This window comes from Triticum urartu, chromosome 1A (genome assembly GCF_056163025.1).
Source record: "Triticum urartu cultivar PI428250 chromosome 1A, HENAU_Tu73, whole genome shotgun sequence".
Lineage (NCBI taxonomy): Eukaryota > Viridiplantae > Streptophyta > Magnoliopsida > Poales > Poaceae > Triticum > Triticum urartu.
In genome coordinates this window covers 434,651,841-434,673,931 of record NC_141873.1, presented here as the reverse complement: position 1 = coordinate 434,673,931, position 22,091 = coordinate 434,651,841, and positions in this window count along the sequence as shown.

Here is a 22,091-nt window from a genome sequence, read left to right as displayed (position 1 = left end):
GCAACTAATTCCGATGGATCACCTCTTCTTGTGTGTATACAGCCCACTGATGATGTTACTGCTAAGGAAGCAGGTGTAGTCTCCCATGGTCACACTCTCCGGACCTATTCCAACACCCGTTGCATGGTATTCGGGATGGATACTAGGGTGCTAGTGCCAACTCCTTCTCCCTGGCACAGAATTGATAGTCTTGGAGAAAACTCGCTCTTCCTTGGACAAAACTATCCGATGATGGTGAAAGGCGATCCAATTGATGTCGACACATTTATGAGAAGCAACTGTGTCTATACCTTGGACATTTGGGCGGTTCCCTACCCTGGTACTGATATAGTAGGCCGCTTCAGCCTGGATGATCAGTCCTGCGTTGGTCTCCAGATCGACAACGGATGACCCATCCCAGAGAATCACTTGTGGTTCAAAGCAAGTGTTTCCAACGCCGCGGAATGGTTGAGTTGAAGTTCATTTCATGGCTTGTTATTTGTTGTGTGGTGAAAACTTTAGTATTTATAATGTATCCTCGTTGTCGATGTGGGTTGATGACATGTTGTACTATGTAATAAAATGATATGCCTGTGATAAACTTACTAAATTTATGAATGGCTTTCGAGTCGCTTCTCTGAGTGAGTGGTGCGACGAGGCAAAAAAATATTTTCCGAATACATAATTGTACGTACATTGCAACAGGATTATCGGATGAGGCCAATCAACAATAGTAGTACACTATTTGTACTAGCTTCACATGCTTCGCACTTCGGGCGGGTGTTTTTACTGTAGCCATATGTTAATGTGTTCGTTGTACGTAACCAGCACCTCGAATCCTCGATATACTAGTAGTATAGTATATAGTAGGAGTAAGTAGTAGGAGTAGTAGGGTGGCATGGGCCAGAACAAGCATTCACGTCTAGGAGTACGGCACACGCCACCACCACGACATCCATCCGACACCATATTATTTCTTGGAGTCCGTGCGAGAGCAATCTCTTCAACCTTGTCGTTTCTCTAACTTCAGCCATCGCGCGGCGGGCGAGGTGGGGGTTTGCCGATAGTCGGTTTCCTTAACCGCGGGCCCACTTGTAAGGCCAACTCCAACGCACGACCCCAAACGGACCTCCATTTTGCACGAACTCCAACGATAATTTTGACTACTCCTGTAGTAAGTTGGATTAGTGCCTTCTCGATGCATTCATTGTTGATCTGCGGAGGCTCGATCTTTCGTGCTTCTTTCTTCTTCAAGTGTAAAGAAGTAGACGTTGCTTCCTCGCATCTAGTCTCATGTCTAGCCTCTATTCTATACTAGCTAAAAGTGATAGAACATCTACTAAATTGTGCTCTATCAATATATGGATGTACTCTTCTTCCCAATACAAAAACTTGCATCCATTCTACTCCCTCCGTTGCACAATACTACATGCCTTCTATTTGTCAAAATATATATGTATCTAGACATGTCTTAGTATATAGGTACATCCATTTTTGGACAAATGGAAGTAAAGTATTTTGGAACGGAGGGAGTACACAATAAAATTTTTAAGTTAGCACAACTAGTCTAATCCGAGAGCAGAACCAAAGATTTGGTCGGGTTCTTCCTCCTTTTGCCGACACATGGGACATCCAGCATCCAGGTCGTGTCATGAAAGAAAATGGAGTGGTAGTTGAAGCCACGAGATGTGCATCTTGGGTTAAACTGTAAATAGAATCTTACTACTCTTGAGTAACTTCAAAAGCGGCCACCGAAGATCTTTATTGGATTTGTTTTTCATCACCATCACATCGAGGTGAAAGATGTGCAGGTTCAGTGGGTCCTCTTGCGTTTTCACTGACATGTGAGGCCGCATGTGAGCAAACAGACGATGGGCTCCGCGCGTCTGCTGGCTGGCTGAGAAGAGAGATAGAGGAGGGCTGAGCACGGACTGCAGGAAATTTGTTCTATGTACCTCGATATAGGCTCGATATAGTGGGGTGGCATGGGACATAACTAGCATTCACGTCTAGCAGTACAGCACATGCCACCCACACGAGTCCCATCCAACACAAATTTTCTTGGAGTCCGTGCTACAGCCATCTGTTCTCCCTCCTGTCCTCTTTTCTCAGCCATCGCACGGTGGGCGGGGTGGGGGTTTGCCGATAGTCGGTTTGCTCAACTGCGGTCCCACTTGTAAGTGAAAATGCAACACCGCACACATCCCCGCTTGAGCGGCGTGCCGGACCAACCGTGTGGGGGTGCGACGCGAACACGGCAGTCTTTTCCTTTTGAACTCGTAACTTGTAAAATTTGGTTCTGCTCCATGGCGCGACCGATAGATAGAAAATAACGATTTTGCCTAGAGTAATGAGAAGTTTGCTTCTGGTGCCGTTCATGCATGGAGTACGTACGAAAATTATGAAGTTGATGCGAAAGGTAAGATAATTACTGTAGTATCATATACTACTACATGGATTTGACGGAAGGATAAAAATACATACGGATCCATCAACGTTCAACGACATCCTCACGCCCTAGTGCGCCGGGTCACCAACCGACGTGTGAGGAGCAGCGGTGTTGGCGGCGAGCTCAACGTGCTTCTGAACAGTGTCCTCCAAGGTTGCCCTGTGCTCCAAGAAGGCCAGCGTCCTATCGTCCTCCTCTTGCATATACTAGTCCTTGTGGACGATTTGCGCGTAGACGTGGGTGACTATGTCGATGGTGTCTTGCTGCGCCAGGCGCTGCTCGGCGAGCGCGACCTCGAGGTGGACATTTTCCGGCGCGATGACGGGCAGTCGCAGGGCCACCAGTGCGTCGAAGAGGTTGTTACCATAGTGGCCGTTGAGAGTGGCGGGCATCGCAGAGCCTGGGCGCGTCGGCTGGAGGCTTACGTCAAAGTCGTCCGCAAGCTTCTTGACGACGGTAAACTTGTCGAGGAAACCGATGAGGACCTCGTCGAACAAGGATGCGAAGCTGTCCTCCAAGCAGCCCCTCGCCCTGGCGGCCTCAAGCAATACTACCTGCCGGGCCGCAGGCCGGCGTCGTGGACCATCTAGCACAGCCGGCTGATGCTCGCGCTCATCGCCTCCATGGGTCTAGTGTAGCTTCTAGTCAACTGATCTTGCGATTCGAGTGATCACTCAGCCCTTGGTTAGCGTGCGTAGGTGCGTAGGATTTCGTACTACTCCTCGGCCCTCTACTGCACCTGCGTTTGGCTGTATGATAGGTGGGCCAGCCACCCCCTGGGGCCACGTGTCATTCACCTCCTGACCCGTCTCTCACACGCACCCTGCTAGTGTATATACTCCCTCCTTTCCGGTTTATAGGGCTTATCTCAAAATTTTAGTTTTTCCATTTCATAAGGCTCAATTTGGTTGTTTTCCATCACATGTTCAGATTCCAAGGTGCATTAAATCATTGCATGCAAGTACTAAGAGAAAATTGACCAATGCATGTAATTTATGCATGCATGCATTGCAATTAATGCATTGGTAAACATACTTTTTTGAGGAAAACAAGAGCATTAATTGGGTGCTTTTGCAAACTACAAAAAGTATTCCACCACTCACCATCTACCTTGGTTGGTGAGAATTTTGAATTGAGCCTTATAAACCGGAAAGGAGGGAGTATAGTGGTTTTCTTTCTCTCTCCATATCAACCATTTTATATTGTGTACGTGTCATTCAAGAGTGAAATTATGGTTGCTTCTTCCGACTAACTTACTGTGTGATTTGACTGCTCCTTAGTGGCCCCTACACGTACTCCCCCTACGTGTATGCAACAGTCACACGTACACATAGACGCAAAAACGCGCGCGACGCCCTAATGCATGCATGTCCGAGCACACGATGGAACACACACGGTGACGCTCAAGTGCTCAACCTACACGTGCATGCACACACATACTCAGTCAAGGTGAGCTAGTGACTGTATGAACACCGGAAAATATATATATATATTGAGCGCAATGAGCGTATTATGAAGTCCACTGACCGTATTTTTACAAATATACAGTGACAGACAGTGTATTTATCTCGTTTGAAATTAAGCCATGTTAACCGGAGAGGAGGCAGCATGGACTAGCATTACTTTGCTATGTCCCGTCAACTTGCCGAACGAGGAGAAGGTTGCAGGATGGGAGAAGCTTGCGCGCGGTGCTCGCAGGACAAGGAGAAACTTTTGACTAATGCAAGCTCTCCCTCACTCAGGTGGTGGACGTGCAACAGTTAATTCGGTGTTAGATTGCCAAAAGCATACTACACTATACTACTAGGAACCGGATGGAGGAGCGTCTGCACTCTTATTATAATTTTGAAATGTGATAAAGCAATCTTCAACACATTTGGTTCTCTTCGAGGGTTCTCGCATGTGATAATAGAAGTTGATTGCATGGAATACTCGCCACAATTCTCGCTTAATTATGGCTCATATCCTGTTACAAATAGTAGCGCTCAATAATATTTCCTCTTTTTTTGTTATTCAGCATGTAAACAGGTCAGCAAACCTTGCAGCGCATCTTCGTGCGAACCGTGCTTGTTGCACTTTGAATGTGGCCGAGAGCTGGCTTGATGAAACACCTCGCTTCCTACTTCTTTTTTTGGCTTCATAGTGACCAGTGTCTTGGCTGATCGTCCTAAGAATGCTTATATATGAATAAAGCTCTCTCATTTACCCGTAGAAAAGCTTAAGCCATATTAACCAGAAAGGAGGGAGTATGGACTAGCACTACTTTTTGGTGTGTCCCATCAATTCGCAGAATGAGGAGAAGCTTGCAGGACAAGGTGAAGCTCACTTACGCCTTTTGACTAATGCAACCTACCCTCGGTGGACATGCATCAGTCCATTCGGTGTCAGATTGTCAGAGGCATACACTGTAGTACCCAACATGTGGAGTACCATCATTGTTCGACTTCACGAAGGGGCGAAGAGCCAAGCGCAGTACTAGTACGCGTACTTGGTTTTGCACCTTCATACTACTCCACCCTCCGTCACAGTTTACAGGGCGCGCTTCATTATGATGCATTTCTCTCAATGCATTTCCACCACCAGAGAGACTTTAGACGCGTTTGGTTTAATGCTCAATTAATTAGGGCGTGGTAACCGCAATCAAGTCCACAATTTTCTCTCCATGTACTATACTACTACGGAGTGCATGCATGTGTGTACCCGGGGTGGAAGCACTGCATGCATGTGTGTACGCATTATTCCCTCTAGTAATAGACGTCGTGCTATAACTACCAATGCTATTTTTTAGGCCGATCGCTAGTCGCCTTGGTCCCACAGATTTTTTTTCTTTTTTCTGAAGCGCTGTATAAACAGTGACGAATGGAGTAGTATGAGCGGATTCAAAGAAGAGTGTATTGATGGTTGCTTCTTCAGAGCAACTTACAGTGGGAAAGGTGGGGCTTATGATTTGACTGCTCATTACACACTATTAATGCGGCGCAATGACCGGGCTGAGTCTCCCATGCGGTTGTGCACTACCCCCTCGGTTCTTAAATATACTCCGGAGTATTTGTCTTTCTAAAATATGTTGAAATCTTTGTTAAGACGAATAGAATATTTAGGAATGGAGGTAGTACACATATGAAGCAAAATGAGTGAATCTACACTCTAAAATATGCCCGTTTGAAATTTGTAAAAAGACAAATATTTAGGAACGAAGGAGTATAATTTCGTGCATGGCACATGGACCCGGATGATGAAGAGGCTTCTGGCAATGCTATCAAGCTTCCATCATTTGTTTACATAATTGACGTACTATACAAATAATTTTCCAGCGACATGAAATTGTACAATGGTGTGAGCTTTCAGCTTTTTTCGCGTGTCTTGCCATCGATGCTCTTTCGGAAACAATAAAAAACTAACTTCCTTGCTAATGCATGTCCATTATTAGCAAATCAGAGCTAATAATTACATCACAACTGAAGACAAAGTTGTGAGAAGGTGTTAAATTAAAATTGATCCATGCTTTCATTGGCAGCAACGTCCCCCCAGCTCTGTCTAAATCAACAAGGCATGTTGGGAAAAAAAGTAGCTGTCTGGAGCATGCAACATTCCGATCATTTTGTGCAGTTCCACTAAAATAGAGCTGAGCGTCCCTGTTCCAAAGATATCAAGTGTGATTACGATAATAGAGGACTGCCGATGAAACAATAAACACACAAATAGAAGTCGGTCACCTTTGCGGTCTCTCTTAAGACTAACTAGTTGGAGAAGATTAGGCTCGGAGTTGGATGAGGAGGATAGAGCAAAACCAATCTCCCTTTGTGCAGTCGCACTGAAATGTAGAGACGTTGCCCGTGTGACATTTTAGTACAACTGCACAAAACACTCTTAAGAAAAAAGTGATTTGTGCAGTTCACCAAAAGGTCGCAATAGCAACGAGGTGAAATGGATAGCCCTGTTTGCAAAAAAGAGGTAGAAAGGAAACAATTACTGGCCAATAACAGTTGATGACACATGCGACGACAAAAAAGAAGCATATTCCTTGTCCTAAGGGAAGATAACAACACGGTTGTGTTTGTCTAAAACGGTGTGAGGACGAGAATGCGATATGGAAAGTACGCCGGACGAGCTACGTTTTGGGCAAAGAACTATGGAAGATCCACATGCAGCGACTGGGAAAACAGGCAGTGGAGCAAGGCCAGAGGGGATACCTGGAGGTCGTCGGGATGTAACTAGGTGAGTGGCGGCGGGCGGAATCTGCGAGCAGGTGGCGTAGGCCCTGCCGCACCGGAGCTTGGTCAAAGAGAACTGATACGTCTCCAACGTATCTATAATTTTTGATTGCTCCATGCTATATTATCTACTGTTTTAGGCAATATTGGGCTTTATTATCCACATTTATATTATTTTTGGGACTAACCTATTAACTGGAGGCCCAGCCCAGATTTGCTGTTTTATGCCTATTTCAGTATTTCGAGGAAAAGGAATATCAGACGGAGTCAAAACGGAACTAAATCAACTGGAGAAGTTAATTTTGGAAGGAAACCAATCTATTGGGCTTGGAGTGCACGTCAGGGGATTCCCGGGCTGCCCACGAGGGTGGGGGGCGCGCCCCTCCTCCCTGGGCGCGCCCCCCTACCTCGTGAGCACCCCGGAGGTCCACCGACGTACCCCTTGCACCCATATATACCTACGTACCCTAAAACTTCCAGAACAGAACCTAGATCGGGAGTTCCGCCGCCGCAAGCCTCCAGAGCCACGAAAAACCAATCGGGACCCCTTTTCGGTACCCTGCCGGAGGGGGGATCCATCTCCGGTGGCCATCTTCATCATCCCGGCGCTATCCATGCGAGGAGGGAGTAGTTCACCCTCGGGGCTGAGGGTATGTACCAGTAGCTATGTGTTTGATCTCTCTCTCTCTCGTGTTCTCTCTCATGTTCCCTCTATGGCACGATCTTGATGTATCCCGAGCTTTGCTATTGTAGTTGGATCTTATGATGTTTCTCCCCCTCTACTCTCTTGTGATGAATTGAGTTTCCCCTTTGAAGTTATCTTATCGGATTGAGTCTTTACGAGAACACTTGATGTATGTCTTGGTGATCAACTTGCGGGTTTCGTGACATTGGGAACCTATGCATAGGGGTTGGCACATGTTCTTGATTCTCCGGTAGAAACTTTGGGGCACTCTTTGAAGTACTTTTATGTTGGTTGGATAAATCTGAGATTGTGTGATGCATATCGTATAATCATGCCCACGGATACTTGAGGTGACAATGGAGTATCTAGGTGACATTAGGGTTTTGGTTGATTTGTATCTTAAGGTGTTATTCTAGTACGAACTCTTTTATAGATTGATCCGAAAGAATAGCTTTGTGGTGGTTTCGTACCCGACCATAATCTCTATGTTTGTTCTCCGCTATTAGTGGCTTTGGAGTGACTCTTTGTCGCATGTTGAGGGCTTGTCATATGATCTATCTATGTTATTATTGTTGAGAGAACTTACACTAGTGAAAGTATGAACCCTAGGCCTTGTTTCCTATCATTGCAATACCGTTTACGCTCACTTTTACCGCTCGCTACCTTGCTGTTTTTATATTTTCAGATTACAAAAACCCATATCTACCATCCATATTGCACTTGTATCACCATCTCTTCGCCGAACTAGTGCACCTATACAATTTACCGTTGTATTGGGTGTTTTGGGGACACAAGAGACTTTTTGTTATTTGGTTGCAGGGTTGTTTGAGAGAGGCCATCTTCCTCCTACGCCTCTCACGGATTGATAAACCTTAGGTCATCCACTTGAGGGAAATTTGCTACTGTCCTACAAACCTGTGCACTTGCAGGCCCAACAATGTCTACAAGAAGAAGGTTGTGTAGTAGACATCAAGCTCTTTTCTGGCGCCGTTGCCGGGGAGGCTAGGTAAGTGAAGGTATATCTTTAGACCTTGCAATCGAATTTTTTTGTTTCTTGTTTTAGCACTAGTCTAGTTTATAAAATAAAATTACAAAAAAATGGAGTTAAGTTTGTCTCATATGCTTCACCTTTTTAATATCTTTCGTGAGTATGATGGAAAGGATAATTGTGCTCAAGTGCTAGAAGAAGAAATCTCTAAATTTTTTGGCACTAAATCTTTGAATGATGAGCATGATTGCAATGTTGTTAGTACTAATTCTTTGAATATCCATGATGCTAATGATAATTGCACTAGTTATGATGAAAATATCTCTTATGAGCATGTCAACTTTTGTGGAGTGCATGTTTGCATGAACACACCAAATAGAGAAGATATTTATTGCAAGAGGCATAAGTACCTAGAAACCAAATTGTTGCAAGAAGAGCTAGATGAATGTGCAGAAAGATTCAATATTTTTCGTGCTCCTTGTGAACTATGCAATGAACATGGTCATTTAAAGCTCCAATGCTATTTGTTTCATGATCAAGTCATGTCCAAATATTGTGATAATTTGATTACCCTTGAGCATCATAAAGAACTTAGCCTTCTTTTGGGTTATGAAGAAATGAAACGTATAACTAAGGGTATTCCAAAATTTAATCTTGATAGATTTCTTGATTTTGATCTAGAGAAGATCTATATGTATTGTGCGGTGAATTGCATTGAAAATCCTTATATTGCCAATTACATAAAGAAAAGAAAACAAATAGAATATGAAAAAATGCTAATGAAAGGGAAGAGACTTCCCAATATCCTCCTATTATTTCTTATGATGAATCAGGTAACGAGGAGGAGCCTTCTATTCAACCAATCTCATTGATAAGGAGCTCCAAAAAGAAGATTGAACCCACACATGATGTGGTGAAGAAGAAGAAAAGAAAAAGGAAAAGAAGGAGAAACAAAGGTAAAAAGGTATCCCTTCCAAAGGATGTTGCTCCTACTACTTGTGATAATGATAATTGCTATACTATTGGTGCTATCCATACTATTAATGATGAGAGTGATTATGCTTATGATATGAAAATGCCCAAGCTTGGGGAAGCTATGTTTGATGAGAATTACATAATTGAGAATATATTTGCTGAAATTAATGCTTGTCCCAAGCTTGGGGATGCTATGTTTGATGAAGATGATGTTTTTTGTCCCCCAAGTTTTGATGAGCAAATTTATTATTATGAAATCATGCCTCCTATTTATGATGATTATATTGATGAAAGTGGATTTGGAGAGGTCATGACTTTATTTTGTGATGAATCCACTATTTCGGAAGAGGTTCCAATTGATTATGAGAACAAAGTTGCTATCTATGATGATAATTGTGATGAATTGTATGCTATAAAGAATAATGATATCCATGAATCTTGTCATCATGATTTTAGTTTTCAATTGGATTATGCCTCACATGATAATTATTTTGTTGAGTTTGCTCCCACTATTATTCATGAGAAGAAGTTTGCTTATGTGGAGAGTAATAAAAATTCTATGCTTGTGCATCATGAAAATAGTGCTTTATGTGATATATATATTGTTGAATTAATTCATGATTCTACTGAAAATTATTATGAGGGAGGAATATATGCTTGTAGGAATTGCAATAATATCAAGTTTCCTCTCTATGTGCTTAAAGTTTTGAAGTTATGCTTGTTTTACCTTCCTATGCAAGTTGATTCTTGTTCCCATAAGTTGTTTGCTCACAAAATCCCTATGCATAGGAAGTGGGTTAGACTTAAATGTGCTAGTCGTATTCTTCATGATGCTCCCTTTATGTTTCAATTCTTATCTTTTATGTGAGCATCATTGAAATCATCATGTCTAGCTAGGGGCGTTAAACGATACCGCTTGTTGGGAGGCAACCCAATGTTATTTTAATTTCTTGCTTTTTGGTTCTGTTTAGGAATAAATAATCCATATATATTCTTTTTAGATGTGGTTTTATCTTTTAATTAGTGTTTGTGCCAAGTTAAACCTATTAGATCTTCTTGGAAGATAGTTATTTGATCTTGCTGTAATTTCCAGAATCTTTGCGCTCAGTGCCCGAATTGTCAAAAATCACCAGAATGTGATAAAATAGTGATTCCAATTTCTGCTGATCAATAAACAAATTTCCCAGGTCGTCTAATTTTGGTAGAATTTTTTGGGTTCCAGAAGTTTGCGTTAGTAACAGATTACTACAGACTGTTCTGTTTTTGACAGATTCTGTTTTCATTGTGTTGCTTGCTTGTTTTGATGAATCTATGGCAAGTAAAATAGTTTATAAACCATAGAGAAGTTGGAATACAGTAGGTTTAACACCAATACAAATAAATAATGAGTTCATTACAGTACCTTGAAGTGGTGTTTTGTTTTCTTTCGCTAACGGAGCTCACGAGTTTTCTGTTAAGTTTTGTGTTGTGAAGTTTTCAAGTTTTGGGTAAGGATTCAATGGACTATGGAATAAGGAGTGGCAAGAGCCTAATCTTGGGGATGCCCAAGGCACCCCAAGGTAATATTCAAGGATAACCAAGCGTCTAAGCTTGGGGATGCCCGGGTGGCATCCCCTCTTTCGTCCACTTCCATCGGTAATTTACTTGGAGCTATATTTTTATTCACCACATGATATGTGTTTTGCTTGGAGCGTCATTTTAATTTCTTTAGCTTTGCTTGCTGTTTGAATAAACTATCAAGATCTGAAATTATTAAATGAGAGAGCCATGTATGAATTGAAATTTGTTAGAATACTCTAGTGCTTCACTTAGATCTTTTAGAGCACGGTGGTGGTTTGTTTTAAAGAAACTTGATCTCTCATGCTTCACTTAGATTATTTTGAGAGTCGTTAATAGCATGGTAATTTGCTTAATGTTAATATACTTGGTATTCAAGATATGTGAAACTTTCTTTTTAGTGGGTTGAATACTAAGATAAGTTTGATGCTTGATAATTGTTTTGAGATATGGAGGTGATAATATCATAGTCGTGCTAGTTGAGTAGTTGTGAATTTGAGAAATACTTGTGTTGAAGTTAGCAAGTCCCGTAGCATGCACGTATGGTTAAAGTTGTGTAACAAATTTGAAGCATGAAGTGTACCTGGCTTGTGCATCCTTATGAGTGGCGGTCGGGGACGAGCGATGGTCTTTTCCTACCAATCTATCCCCCTAGGAGCATGCGCGTAGTACTTGATTTTTGATGACTTCTAAATTTTTTGCAATAAGTATATGAGTTCTTTTGACTAATGTTGATTCCATGGATTATACGCACTTTTACCTTTCCGCCACTTGCTAGCCTCTTCGGTACCGTGCATTGCCCTTTCTCACATTGAGAGTTGGTGCAAACTTCGCCGGTGCATCCAAACCCCGTGATATGATACGCTCTTTCACACATAAACCTCTCCATATCTTCCTCAAAACAGCCACCATACCTACCTATCATGGCATTTCTATAGCCATTCCGAGATATATTGCCATGCAACTTCCACCATCATCATTATCATCATGACATGCTTTACTTTTGTCATATTGCCATTGAATGATCTTGTGGTTGACATCGTATTTGTGGTAAAGCCACCATGCATTATTTTTCATACATGTCACTCTTGATTCATTGCACCATCCCGGTACACCGCCGGAGGCATTCATATAGAGTCATATCTTGTTCTAGTATCGAGTTGTAATCATTATGTTGTAATCAATAGAAGTGTGATGATCATCATTATTAGAGCATTGCCCACTCAAAAAAAAGAGAAAGGCCAAAAAGAAAGGAAAAAAGAAAGGCCCAAAAAAAGAGAAAATAAAAAGGGCAATGCTACTATCTCTTTTTCCACACTTGTGCTTCAAAGTAGCACCTTGTTCTTCATGTAGTGAGTCTCATATATTGTGCTTCAAAGTAGCACCATGATTTTCATATAGTGAGTCTCATAATTTGTCTTGTTCATACTAGTGGGAATTTTTCATTATAGAACTTGGCTTGTATATTCCAACGATGGGCTTCCTCAAAATGCCCTAGGTCTTCATGAGCAAGCAAGTTGGATGCACACCCACTAGTTTTCTTCTGTTGAGCATTCTTAGCTCTAGTGCATCCATTGCATGGCAATCCCTACTCCTTGCATTAACATCAATTGATGGGCATCTCCATAGCTCATTGATTAGCCTCGTTGATGTGAGACTTTCTCCTTTTTTGTCTTCTCCACACAATCCCCATCATCATATTCTATACCACCCATAGTGCTATGTCCATGGATCATGCTCATGTATTGCGTGAAGGTTGAAAAAGTTTGAGATTATTTGAGTATGAAACAATTTCTTGGCTTGTCATCGGGGGTATAGAAGTTGGGAACATCTTTGTGTGACGAAAATGAAGCATAGCCAACTATATGATTTTGTAGGGATGAACTTCCTTTGGCCATGTTATTTTGAGATGACATAATTGTTTGATTAGTATGCTTGAAGTATTATCATTTTTTATGTCAATATGAACTTTTGTCTTGAACCTTTCGGATCTGAATATTCATATCACAAGTAAGAAGATTTACATTGAAATTATGCCAAGTAGCACTCCGCATCAAAAATTCTTTTTTTATCATTTACCTACTCGAGGACGAGCAGGAATTAAGCTTGGGGATGCTTGATACGTCTCCAACGTATCTATAATTTTTGATTGCTCCATGCTAATCTACTGTTTTAGGCAATATTGGGCTTTATTATCCACATTTATATTATTTTTGGGACTAACCTATTAACCGGAGGCCCAGCCCAGATTTGCTGTTTTATGCCTATTTCAGTATTTCGAGGAAAAGGAATATCAGACGGAGTCAAAACGGAACGAAATCAACTGGAGAAGTTAATTTTGGAAGGAAACTAATCTGTTGGGCTTGGAGTGCACGTCAGGGGATTCCCGGGCTGCCCACGAGGATGGGGGCGCGCCCCTCCCCCCTGGGCGCGCCCCCCTACCTCGTGAGCACTCCGGAGGTTCACCGACGTACCCCTTGCACCCATATATACCTACGTACCCTAAAACTTCCAGAACAGAACCTAGATCGGGAGTTCCGCCTCCGCAAGCCTCCAGAGCCACGAAAAACCAATCGGGACCCCTTTCCGGTACCCTGCTGGAGGGGGGATCCATCTCCGATGGCCATCTTCATCATCCCGGTGCTATCCATGACGAGGAGGGAGTAGTTCACCCTCGGGGCTGAGGGTATGTATCAGTAGCTATGTGTTTGATCTCTCTCTCTCTCATGTTCTCTCTCGTGTTCCCTCTATGGCACGATCTTGATGTATCCCGAGCTTTGCTATTGTAGTTGGATCTTATGATGTTTCTCCCCCTCTACTCTCTTGTGATGAATTGAGTTTCCCCTTTGAAGTTATCTTATCGGATTGAGTCTTTATGAGAACACTTGATGTATGTCTTGGTGATCAACTTGCGGGTTTCGTGACATTGGGAACCTATGCATAGGGGTTGGCGCACGTTCTTGATTCTCCGGTAGAAACTTTGGGGCACTCTTTGAAGTACTTTTATGTTGGTTGGATAAATCTGAGATTGTGTGATGCATATCGTATAATCATGCCCACGGATACTTGAGGTGACAATGGAGTATCTAGGTGACATTAGGGTTTTGGTTGATTTGTATCTTAAGGTGTTATTCTAGTACGAACTCTTTTATAGATTGATCCAAAAGAATAGCTTTGTGGTGGTTTCGTACCCGACCATAGTCTCTACGTTTGTTCTCCGCTATTAGTGGCTTTGGAGTGACTCTTTGTCGCATGTTGAGGGCTTGTCATATGATCTATCTATGTTATTATTGTTGAGAGAACTTACACTAGTGAAAGTATGAACCCTAGGCCTTGTTTCCTATCATTGCAATACCGTTTACGCTCACTTTTACCGCTCGCTACCTTGCTGTTTTTATATTTTCAGATTACAAAAACCCATATCTACCATCCATATTGCACTTGTATCACCATCTCTTCGCCGAACTAGTGCACCTATACAATTTACCGTTGTATTGGGTGTGTTGGGGACACAAGAGACTTTTTGTTATTTGGTTGCAGGGTTGTTTGAGAGAGACCATCTTCCTCCTACGCCTCTCGCGGATTGATAAACCTTAGGTCATCCACTTGAGGGAAATTTGCTACTGTCCTACAAACCTGTGCACTTGCAGGCCCAACAACGTCTACAAGAAGGTTGTGTAGTAGACATCAAGAACGGCGTGTACCGCAGATCGGGACGTGCTGCCTCGGCGCCGTCGAACGAAGAAATGATGCACTTCCTTCCTTTCCCCCAGTGGATGGGATGCGGCCGAATCAGTGACCAACGGTGAGAGAGAGAGAGGCCACCGCACTCCCTTTCCCTCGGTGGACGGGATGCGGCCGGATCAGTGACCAACGGTGAGAGAGAGAGGCCACCGCACTCCCTTTCCCCCAGCGGACGGGATGCGGCTGGATCAGTGACCAACGGTGAGAGAGAGAGAGAGAGAGGCCACCGGAGCCTTGTGTGAGATACTCTAAAGAGCGGACTACCTTTTCCTCCATAAAAATCGTTTTATATTTTGTGTACGTGCCATTGAGTGCTATAATTTTATTTAAAAATAACACGGCAATGCGTCAAGTCGAACTTTGTTTCGTGCACGCGTGGTACACGACCTCCCTAGGTAAACAACCGCTACAGGCGTTCAAATTAGCACGTGGGCTGCCATTTCGTAAAGAAATGAGCTCCACCGTGTACCCGCGCAGGTGTGGCTGGGCACGAAGCGTGAGTACGTGCATGGTGCACCTATTCTCTTCTTGTATACGTACACCACCTACATGGGGTTGTGTGAGAGAGATACAAACCTAGAGAGATATAGTGTGTGGGTTCTTGAGAGTTTTTGGGGGGGGCTCAATCAGAAAATTTAACATATGCAATGTGTGTGAAATAGAGTCCTGGATATAACATATATATAGAGGGGGCGATCCACGAGAAGAGAGTGGAGGTATCATCGGCTTGAGGTGTCTATAGAATCGAAGAGAGGGATTATGTGTGTGTGTGTGTGTGTGCGCGCGCGTGGTCGATAAAGAGTTCCATCAATTTTGTGTGTGCCCATGTCAAAGATATGGAGTGGCTGGCCTACTAGAATGTGAGATGGGACATGTGCAGTTTGTCTCTGTGGCATGGATACCTACCTGTAGCGCTCGACTATCGGTGTGTGGTGGGGGAAGAGGGAGGCCCAATTAACTATAGAGGTACAATGGCTGGTATATGTGTGGAGGAGGAGAGAGGCCTACCTCATGTATTAAGGAGATCGATCTGCCTCATGTATTAAGGGAGATCGATCGGCATCCATGCATATGTGCAGGAGATGAATAAGGTTGGGAGAGAGACAGAGCTAGAGTGTTGGAGGGGGTGGTAGTGGAGTTGCTTCTAACAAATGGTGGGATAGGCTTGCTAGACAAACAGAGGGCACGCCCGCAATATCAATAAGAGAGGAGATGGCTGCTTGTTGTCTGTGCACGTGCGTGTGAGAGACGGGTCAGGAGGCATGCACGAATGATGAGGGGGATGACGTGGTTGTGGTAAGCAGATGTAACTACATAGGAAGATCAATCGCCCTTTGTAAGAGAAAGGAGAGACATAACTTGTGAGGTACGTCGATCGATGGGGGGTAGTTAAAGTCTATCTAGGTATATGTTGGGAGATCGATTGGTATACATGCATGTGTGTGTTAGAAGCAAATGAGGCACGAGGAGAAGGATAGAGAGAGAGAGGGATGCATGTAGGAGGTGGTACGAGAGGCATACTATATCGAGGGGGAGGAGTGTGCGAGTACGAGAACGATGAAAAGAGTGGTGGGAGTGAGGCATGGACGGTGACAAGAGAAGAGGGGAAGCTTGTGTTTGTGCTAGGCACACCTGGCTAGAGAGGCATATCGATCGATGTGTGCCGTAAAGAAGGAGCTGGGGGGCTACACACACCGTGGGTGAACGACCTAAAGTGAAAACACGAATTTGCGTGATGGAGCTAGAGAATGCTGAGGGAGGGTGAGAGGGATGCGGGCGTGTGCATGCACAAGAGAAAGTTAGCGCTAGCTACAAAGATAAGAGGGTTGTGTGGGTGTAAAAGACGAATAGAGATCATATATACTTCATTATAAAAAGTGAATTCGGATATTTGAAGAATTTATCATAGTGTTTAAAACCGACGGATGTGTGAATATATATAACGGTGATAAACATGGTGTGGTTATGAACATGGTATACTACATTTTTAATATATTTTATCTCTACTCTTATAAAAAACGGAGTTGTTGATGATGGTGTGCCCGCCATCCTGCATTATAGGCCGTCTGATTTATATCTGGTGGATAGCAAGGAAACTTTGATGGTTGAAGTTGGCAACAATCATGATTGTAGATTCTTATTGAAATAGAGAAACGAATTCAAATTTAGTTCGAATTGCAGCGGTAGTATAGACATTTGGAATGCACTAAAATGTTGGTATGAGTAGGTTACATGCATTATACAGCAATCGAAAAAATTTAATCAGACATAACATGGATTCATACTCCCTCCTTCCATCTACATAGGGCGTAACGAGATTTTTAAGACCGCCTTTGACTATTGACAAGATTAATAGTACATGACATGCACAATGTGAAAATTATATCATTGACAGAACCTTTCACAAACAAATTTAACGGTGTGCTTTGTGTAAGTTGCATGCCATATATCATTGCTCTAATATTTGGTCAAAGTTAGCATCAAAAAACGCATTAGGCCCTATATAGATGGAAGGAGGGAGTAGCTTTGAATAACATTTGTATAATAAAACGGGGCAAGACTCTCTCTTTGTGTGGTGTGAATAGTTTTATTTTTTCGTTTTCTTTTTGGTTGAGGGAAGTGCGAATTGATTTGGTACGTACAAGTACAATAATACGACACGTTAGGCTTGTCCCTAAAATTCAACCCGCGTCTTGTTATATCCCGAAAATTCAGATATCGTGCTCCCAAAACTGGCGCCTTTACAACCCGCGCCTTGCTATCCCGAAATTACAACGCGCGTGAAAACTCCCTCCAGCTGCCAAATCCCGACACACGAAATCCCCCTTCTAACCCTGAGCCGAAAGCGCCGCTAGTTCAAATCGGTGGGGGGTACTTTTGTAACACACCCTACATTTTGGACAGGCGCGTTCCTAAGTCATGCTTCACCCCCTCCCATCACCCCTTTTTGAAAGTGCAACTATCCCTAGGTGGTTTTGGTAATTCATAACAACATATAGCTCATTGAGCTAATGCTATTCCAAGATGATTATTTCAGGAAAGCTCAATGATTGGCATGGCATGGATGGTGAAAGTGGAACCCTCAAAATGCTAAGGACAAAGGATTGGCTCAAGCTCAAAAGCTCAAGACTCTTCATTTAATATTTTATTGATCCAAGATCACATTGAGTCTTTAGGAAAAGCCAATACTATCAAGGAGGGATGAGGTGTTGCTTAATGAGCCTCTTGCTTCATGTGCTTAGTGATATGCTCCAAAACCCTCAACTACTTTCCCATATCCACATATGACCTAAACCCTAAGCCAAACTCGGTCATACCGATTCTTTCTATCCGGCGCCACCGAGTTTCACTTGTCATAAGCCACTGCCAAACCCTAGCAATTCGGTTCTACCGATAGGGATCTCGGTCTCACCGAGATGGGATTGCAAACTCTCTGTTTCCCTTTCATAACTTTTCGGTCTCACCGAAAGAGCGAATCGGTCCCACCATGATTGCAATGTAAATTCAGTGTTTCCTTTTTGTAACTTTTCGGTCTCACCGAAAGAGCAAATCGGTCCCACCGAGTTTTCCTGACCAGCTCTCTGGTTAGCTAATTACCAAATTCGGTCTCACCGAGTTTGTGTAATCGGTCTCACCGAGATTACGTTATGCCCAAACCCTAACCATATCGGTCCTACCGAGTTGCATGTCAGTCCCACCGAAAATCTCTAACGGTCACTAGGTTTACCTTTTCGGTCCGACCGAGTTTGTTGATTCGGTCCCACCGAGATTGGAAAACTGTGTGTAACGGTTGGATTTTGTGTGGAGGCTATATATACCCCTCCACCTCCTCTTCATTCGTGGAGAGAGCCATCAGAACACATACACAATTCCAACTCATATGTTCTGAGAGAGAACCACCTACTCATGTGTTGAGACCAAGATATTCCATTCCTACCATATGAATCTTGATCTCTTGCCTTCCCCAAGTTGCTTTCCACTCAAATCTTCTTTCCACAAAATCCAAATCCTATGAGAGAGAGTTGAGTGTTGGGGAGACTATCATTTGAAGCACAAGATCAAGGAGTTCATTACCTACACACCATTTGTTACTTCTTAGAGAGTGGTGTCTCCTAGATTGGCTAGGTGTCACTTGGGAGCCTCCGACAAGATTGTGGAGTTGAACCAAGGAGTTTGTAAGGGCAAGGAGATCGCCTACTTCGTGAAGATCTACCGCTAGTGAGGCAAGTCCTTCGTGGGCGATGGCCATGGTGGGATAGACAAGGTTGCTACTTTGTGGACCCTTTGTGGGTGGTTGCTTCTTCGTGGACCCTTCGTGGGTGGAGCCCTCCGTGGACTCGCGCAACCGTTACCCTTTGTGGGTGGAGCCCTCCGTGGACTCGCGCAACCGTTACCCTTCGTGGGTTGAAGTCTCCATCAACGTGGATGTAGGATAGCACCACCTATCCGAACCACGGGAAAAACATCCGTGTCTCCAATTGCGTTTGAATTCTCCAAACCCTTCCCTTTACATTCTTGCAAGTTGCATGCTTTACTTTCCGCTGCCAATATACTCTTTGCATGCTTGCTTGAATTGTGTGATGATTGCTTGACTTGTCCTACAATGGCTAAAATCTGCCAAGAACTAAAATTGGGAAAAGGTTAAGTTTTTATTTGGTCAAGTAGTCTAATCACCCCCCCCTCTAGACATACTTTCGATCCTACACTTTTTCGCCATTCGAAATCCCAGGCTGCCATAAACTCTCCGCTCCAGCCGCGAAACCCCACCCTCCTCCGTCCGCCACATCACCGCTGCCCAGCCGGAGCCTCTTCCCCGACGACGTCGTCCACCGCACCAGCTCGACGTCCCTTGTCCAGCTCCCCGGATGAGGATCCGTCATCCATCTCGCCGTCCCGCCGGTTCAGCCGCCCTGTCCTCCACCTCCAAGGAGCCGCTCCGACGATCGCCTCGTCTATCGCGGCTGCTCCATGCCCACAGCGCCGCCTTAACCTGCTCCACCGAAACCGCGGCATCCTCACCGACTCCTCGGACGAAGCCGAGGCCTACTCGGCGCCACCAAACAGGTTGTACACTCATCGCATCGCACCTTCTCCTTAACTCGACCTCCCGGTGCCGACGGTGCTCCATCCTGCACCCCCATGGAGCGGCTACCTTGAAGCCGGCGCCGCGGGCGACATCTCCACGGCGGCTCTCCCCCAGTGCGAGGCCCCTTCGGCGGCGGCGTCCATACCAGCCGGATCTGCTGCTGCTGCTGCTCCGGCTCTCGCTCGATCGCTCGCTCGCCCAGCTACTGCTACTGCTTTCCCCCTCGCTCGTGCTGCTGTTCTGCTCTGATTAAGCCACACTTCAGTCGACTGAATCGACTTTTGGTTCAGTCAATTTTCAGGAGTTGGGGGGCTCGCCGGAGTTAAGGAAGAACCACCCGCAGCGGGGGCGGGGGCTCGCCGGAGAGGTACCCCACTATCTATCTTAGGGTTCAGGGTGGGGCGGGGGGCCTAGAGGGCTGGCCGGGGCGGCGGTGGCGAGTTGTTTCGGGGCGGCGAGGCGGCGCTGGGGCCGGTGGTTCGGCCGGTGGTGGCTGGCGGCTCAGGGGGGTGCAGGTTGAAGATGAACTGCAGGCCCTCCTAAACTACATGTCAAGTGCCTCTCTGCTCCCATTGCGTTCAGTTTCGACAGTAGCATTCAGATTCCACAGTAAATTTCAGTTTCGACAGTTAAGTTCAGAGTCAATAGTTTTTACCTCATCTGTTATAGTCAGGTGGTTTTTGGTGATGTTAATTTTACATCCATTTTACATCATCTATTGGAAATGTTATTAGAATCCCACTTGAGATTGACATTGTCTGTCTTGTGCTGCTTCAGCCTTGACGTCCTACGGCTCACCGGAGCTGCTCCAACGACAGAACGATCCATCACAACAGAGCAGTGCCCTAGACGTCGTCTACAGATTCCTCAGATCTTCCTCCACACCTCCGACAGCCACCTCTGCCTCAACTGCTTCAGCGACCAACCCAATGATGCTGAGGTCGACACGGCTACGGCAAAGAGGTTGTACACTTGTTGCATCACTTATTACTATACATTCACGTCGATCCATTAGGGCTATTTTGGTTCAACGGATAAACATCGATCCACTGGTTGTTACCATCACTCTAAATTTCTGCATGCTCTCCTTACATAATCTCACCATATTTTTTTCGTATGCATGTCAGATATTGTACACGGTCATGCTGAACATGTAGAGAAAAAGGGAAGAGTTTTGCGCGGCAATACAATGTCATGCAGACATCGCTCCATGGTGGGTTCAATGGCAAACCCTCCCCACCCCTCTCCAGATTGTAATCCAGAGGAAGATATCTGTTCTGAGGCGGATTCGGACACCGCTGACCACTCCTATTTACCCCCCAAGGTGTTTTCTCTACCTTGGCATGATGATGTTAGTCATATCATGCATATGTTGCCTTGCAGTGCCTACTTTTGACATCATATATGTCATCTGCTTAGTTTAGACATGTTCTATAATGCCACCTGTTTACTTTCTATATCATATATGGGAATTATGCAGTCTCATGTCTTTTAGCCAGCCATAATATATGTGAAATGTGCAATGCCATCCTGTTTAACCAGGCATCATATATTTGAATGATATCTTGCCCATCCTTTTCTTCATTACATTTCCATTTGTCGACAATGTTTGTACATTAAACTACTCTTCCTGTGAATCAGCCATTTGGGTGGGAGATGGAAAAATCTGGAGTGAAAACAAGGCCTTCAGCGCAGACAGTGCTACCTATCGAAGCAGATCTCTTGTTGGGTCCCGATAGCTCCTCAGAGATGGATTCAGAGACAGATGAGCAGTCCTATTCCCCCACTGAGGTGTATGCTCTAACTTGGCATGGTTATACTACTCATATCATGCATACGGTGTCTTGCATTGCATAGTTTAGACATCATATACACAATATTCAACACCATGTTCTTAGTTCAGACATCATATCGAATGCCCTCTGTTTAGCATATAAATCATATATGCGAATTAAATGATGCGATCCTGATTACTTAGATAACATGTAGGTGAATTATGTCAGGCGATCCTGTTTAGTTATTCATCATATCTTTGAATTATGTTATGCTATGCTATCCAGTTTAGATAGACATCATATATGTGAAATTATGTCATGCTATCCATTTTAGTTAAACAATATACATGTCAGCTATTTCATGCCCTCTTTTTTCCACACTATCTATTGCATCTGTCTCTCATACAATGTCTGTACATTCAACTATGTTTCCTGTTTATCAGCCATTTGAATTGGAGCGGGTGATGCCAGTATCTAGCGGACTAAAAACACGGTCTTCAAATAAAACAGTGCTACCTCTTGGTGGAGATAGCACCCCGGTTGTACATGCACAAGAACCAGCCCTACCACACATAACCCAAACTCTCGCAGATTGTACTAAAACTACGATGGACAGAGAACCAGCTTCACCCAATCTAA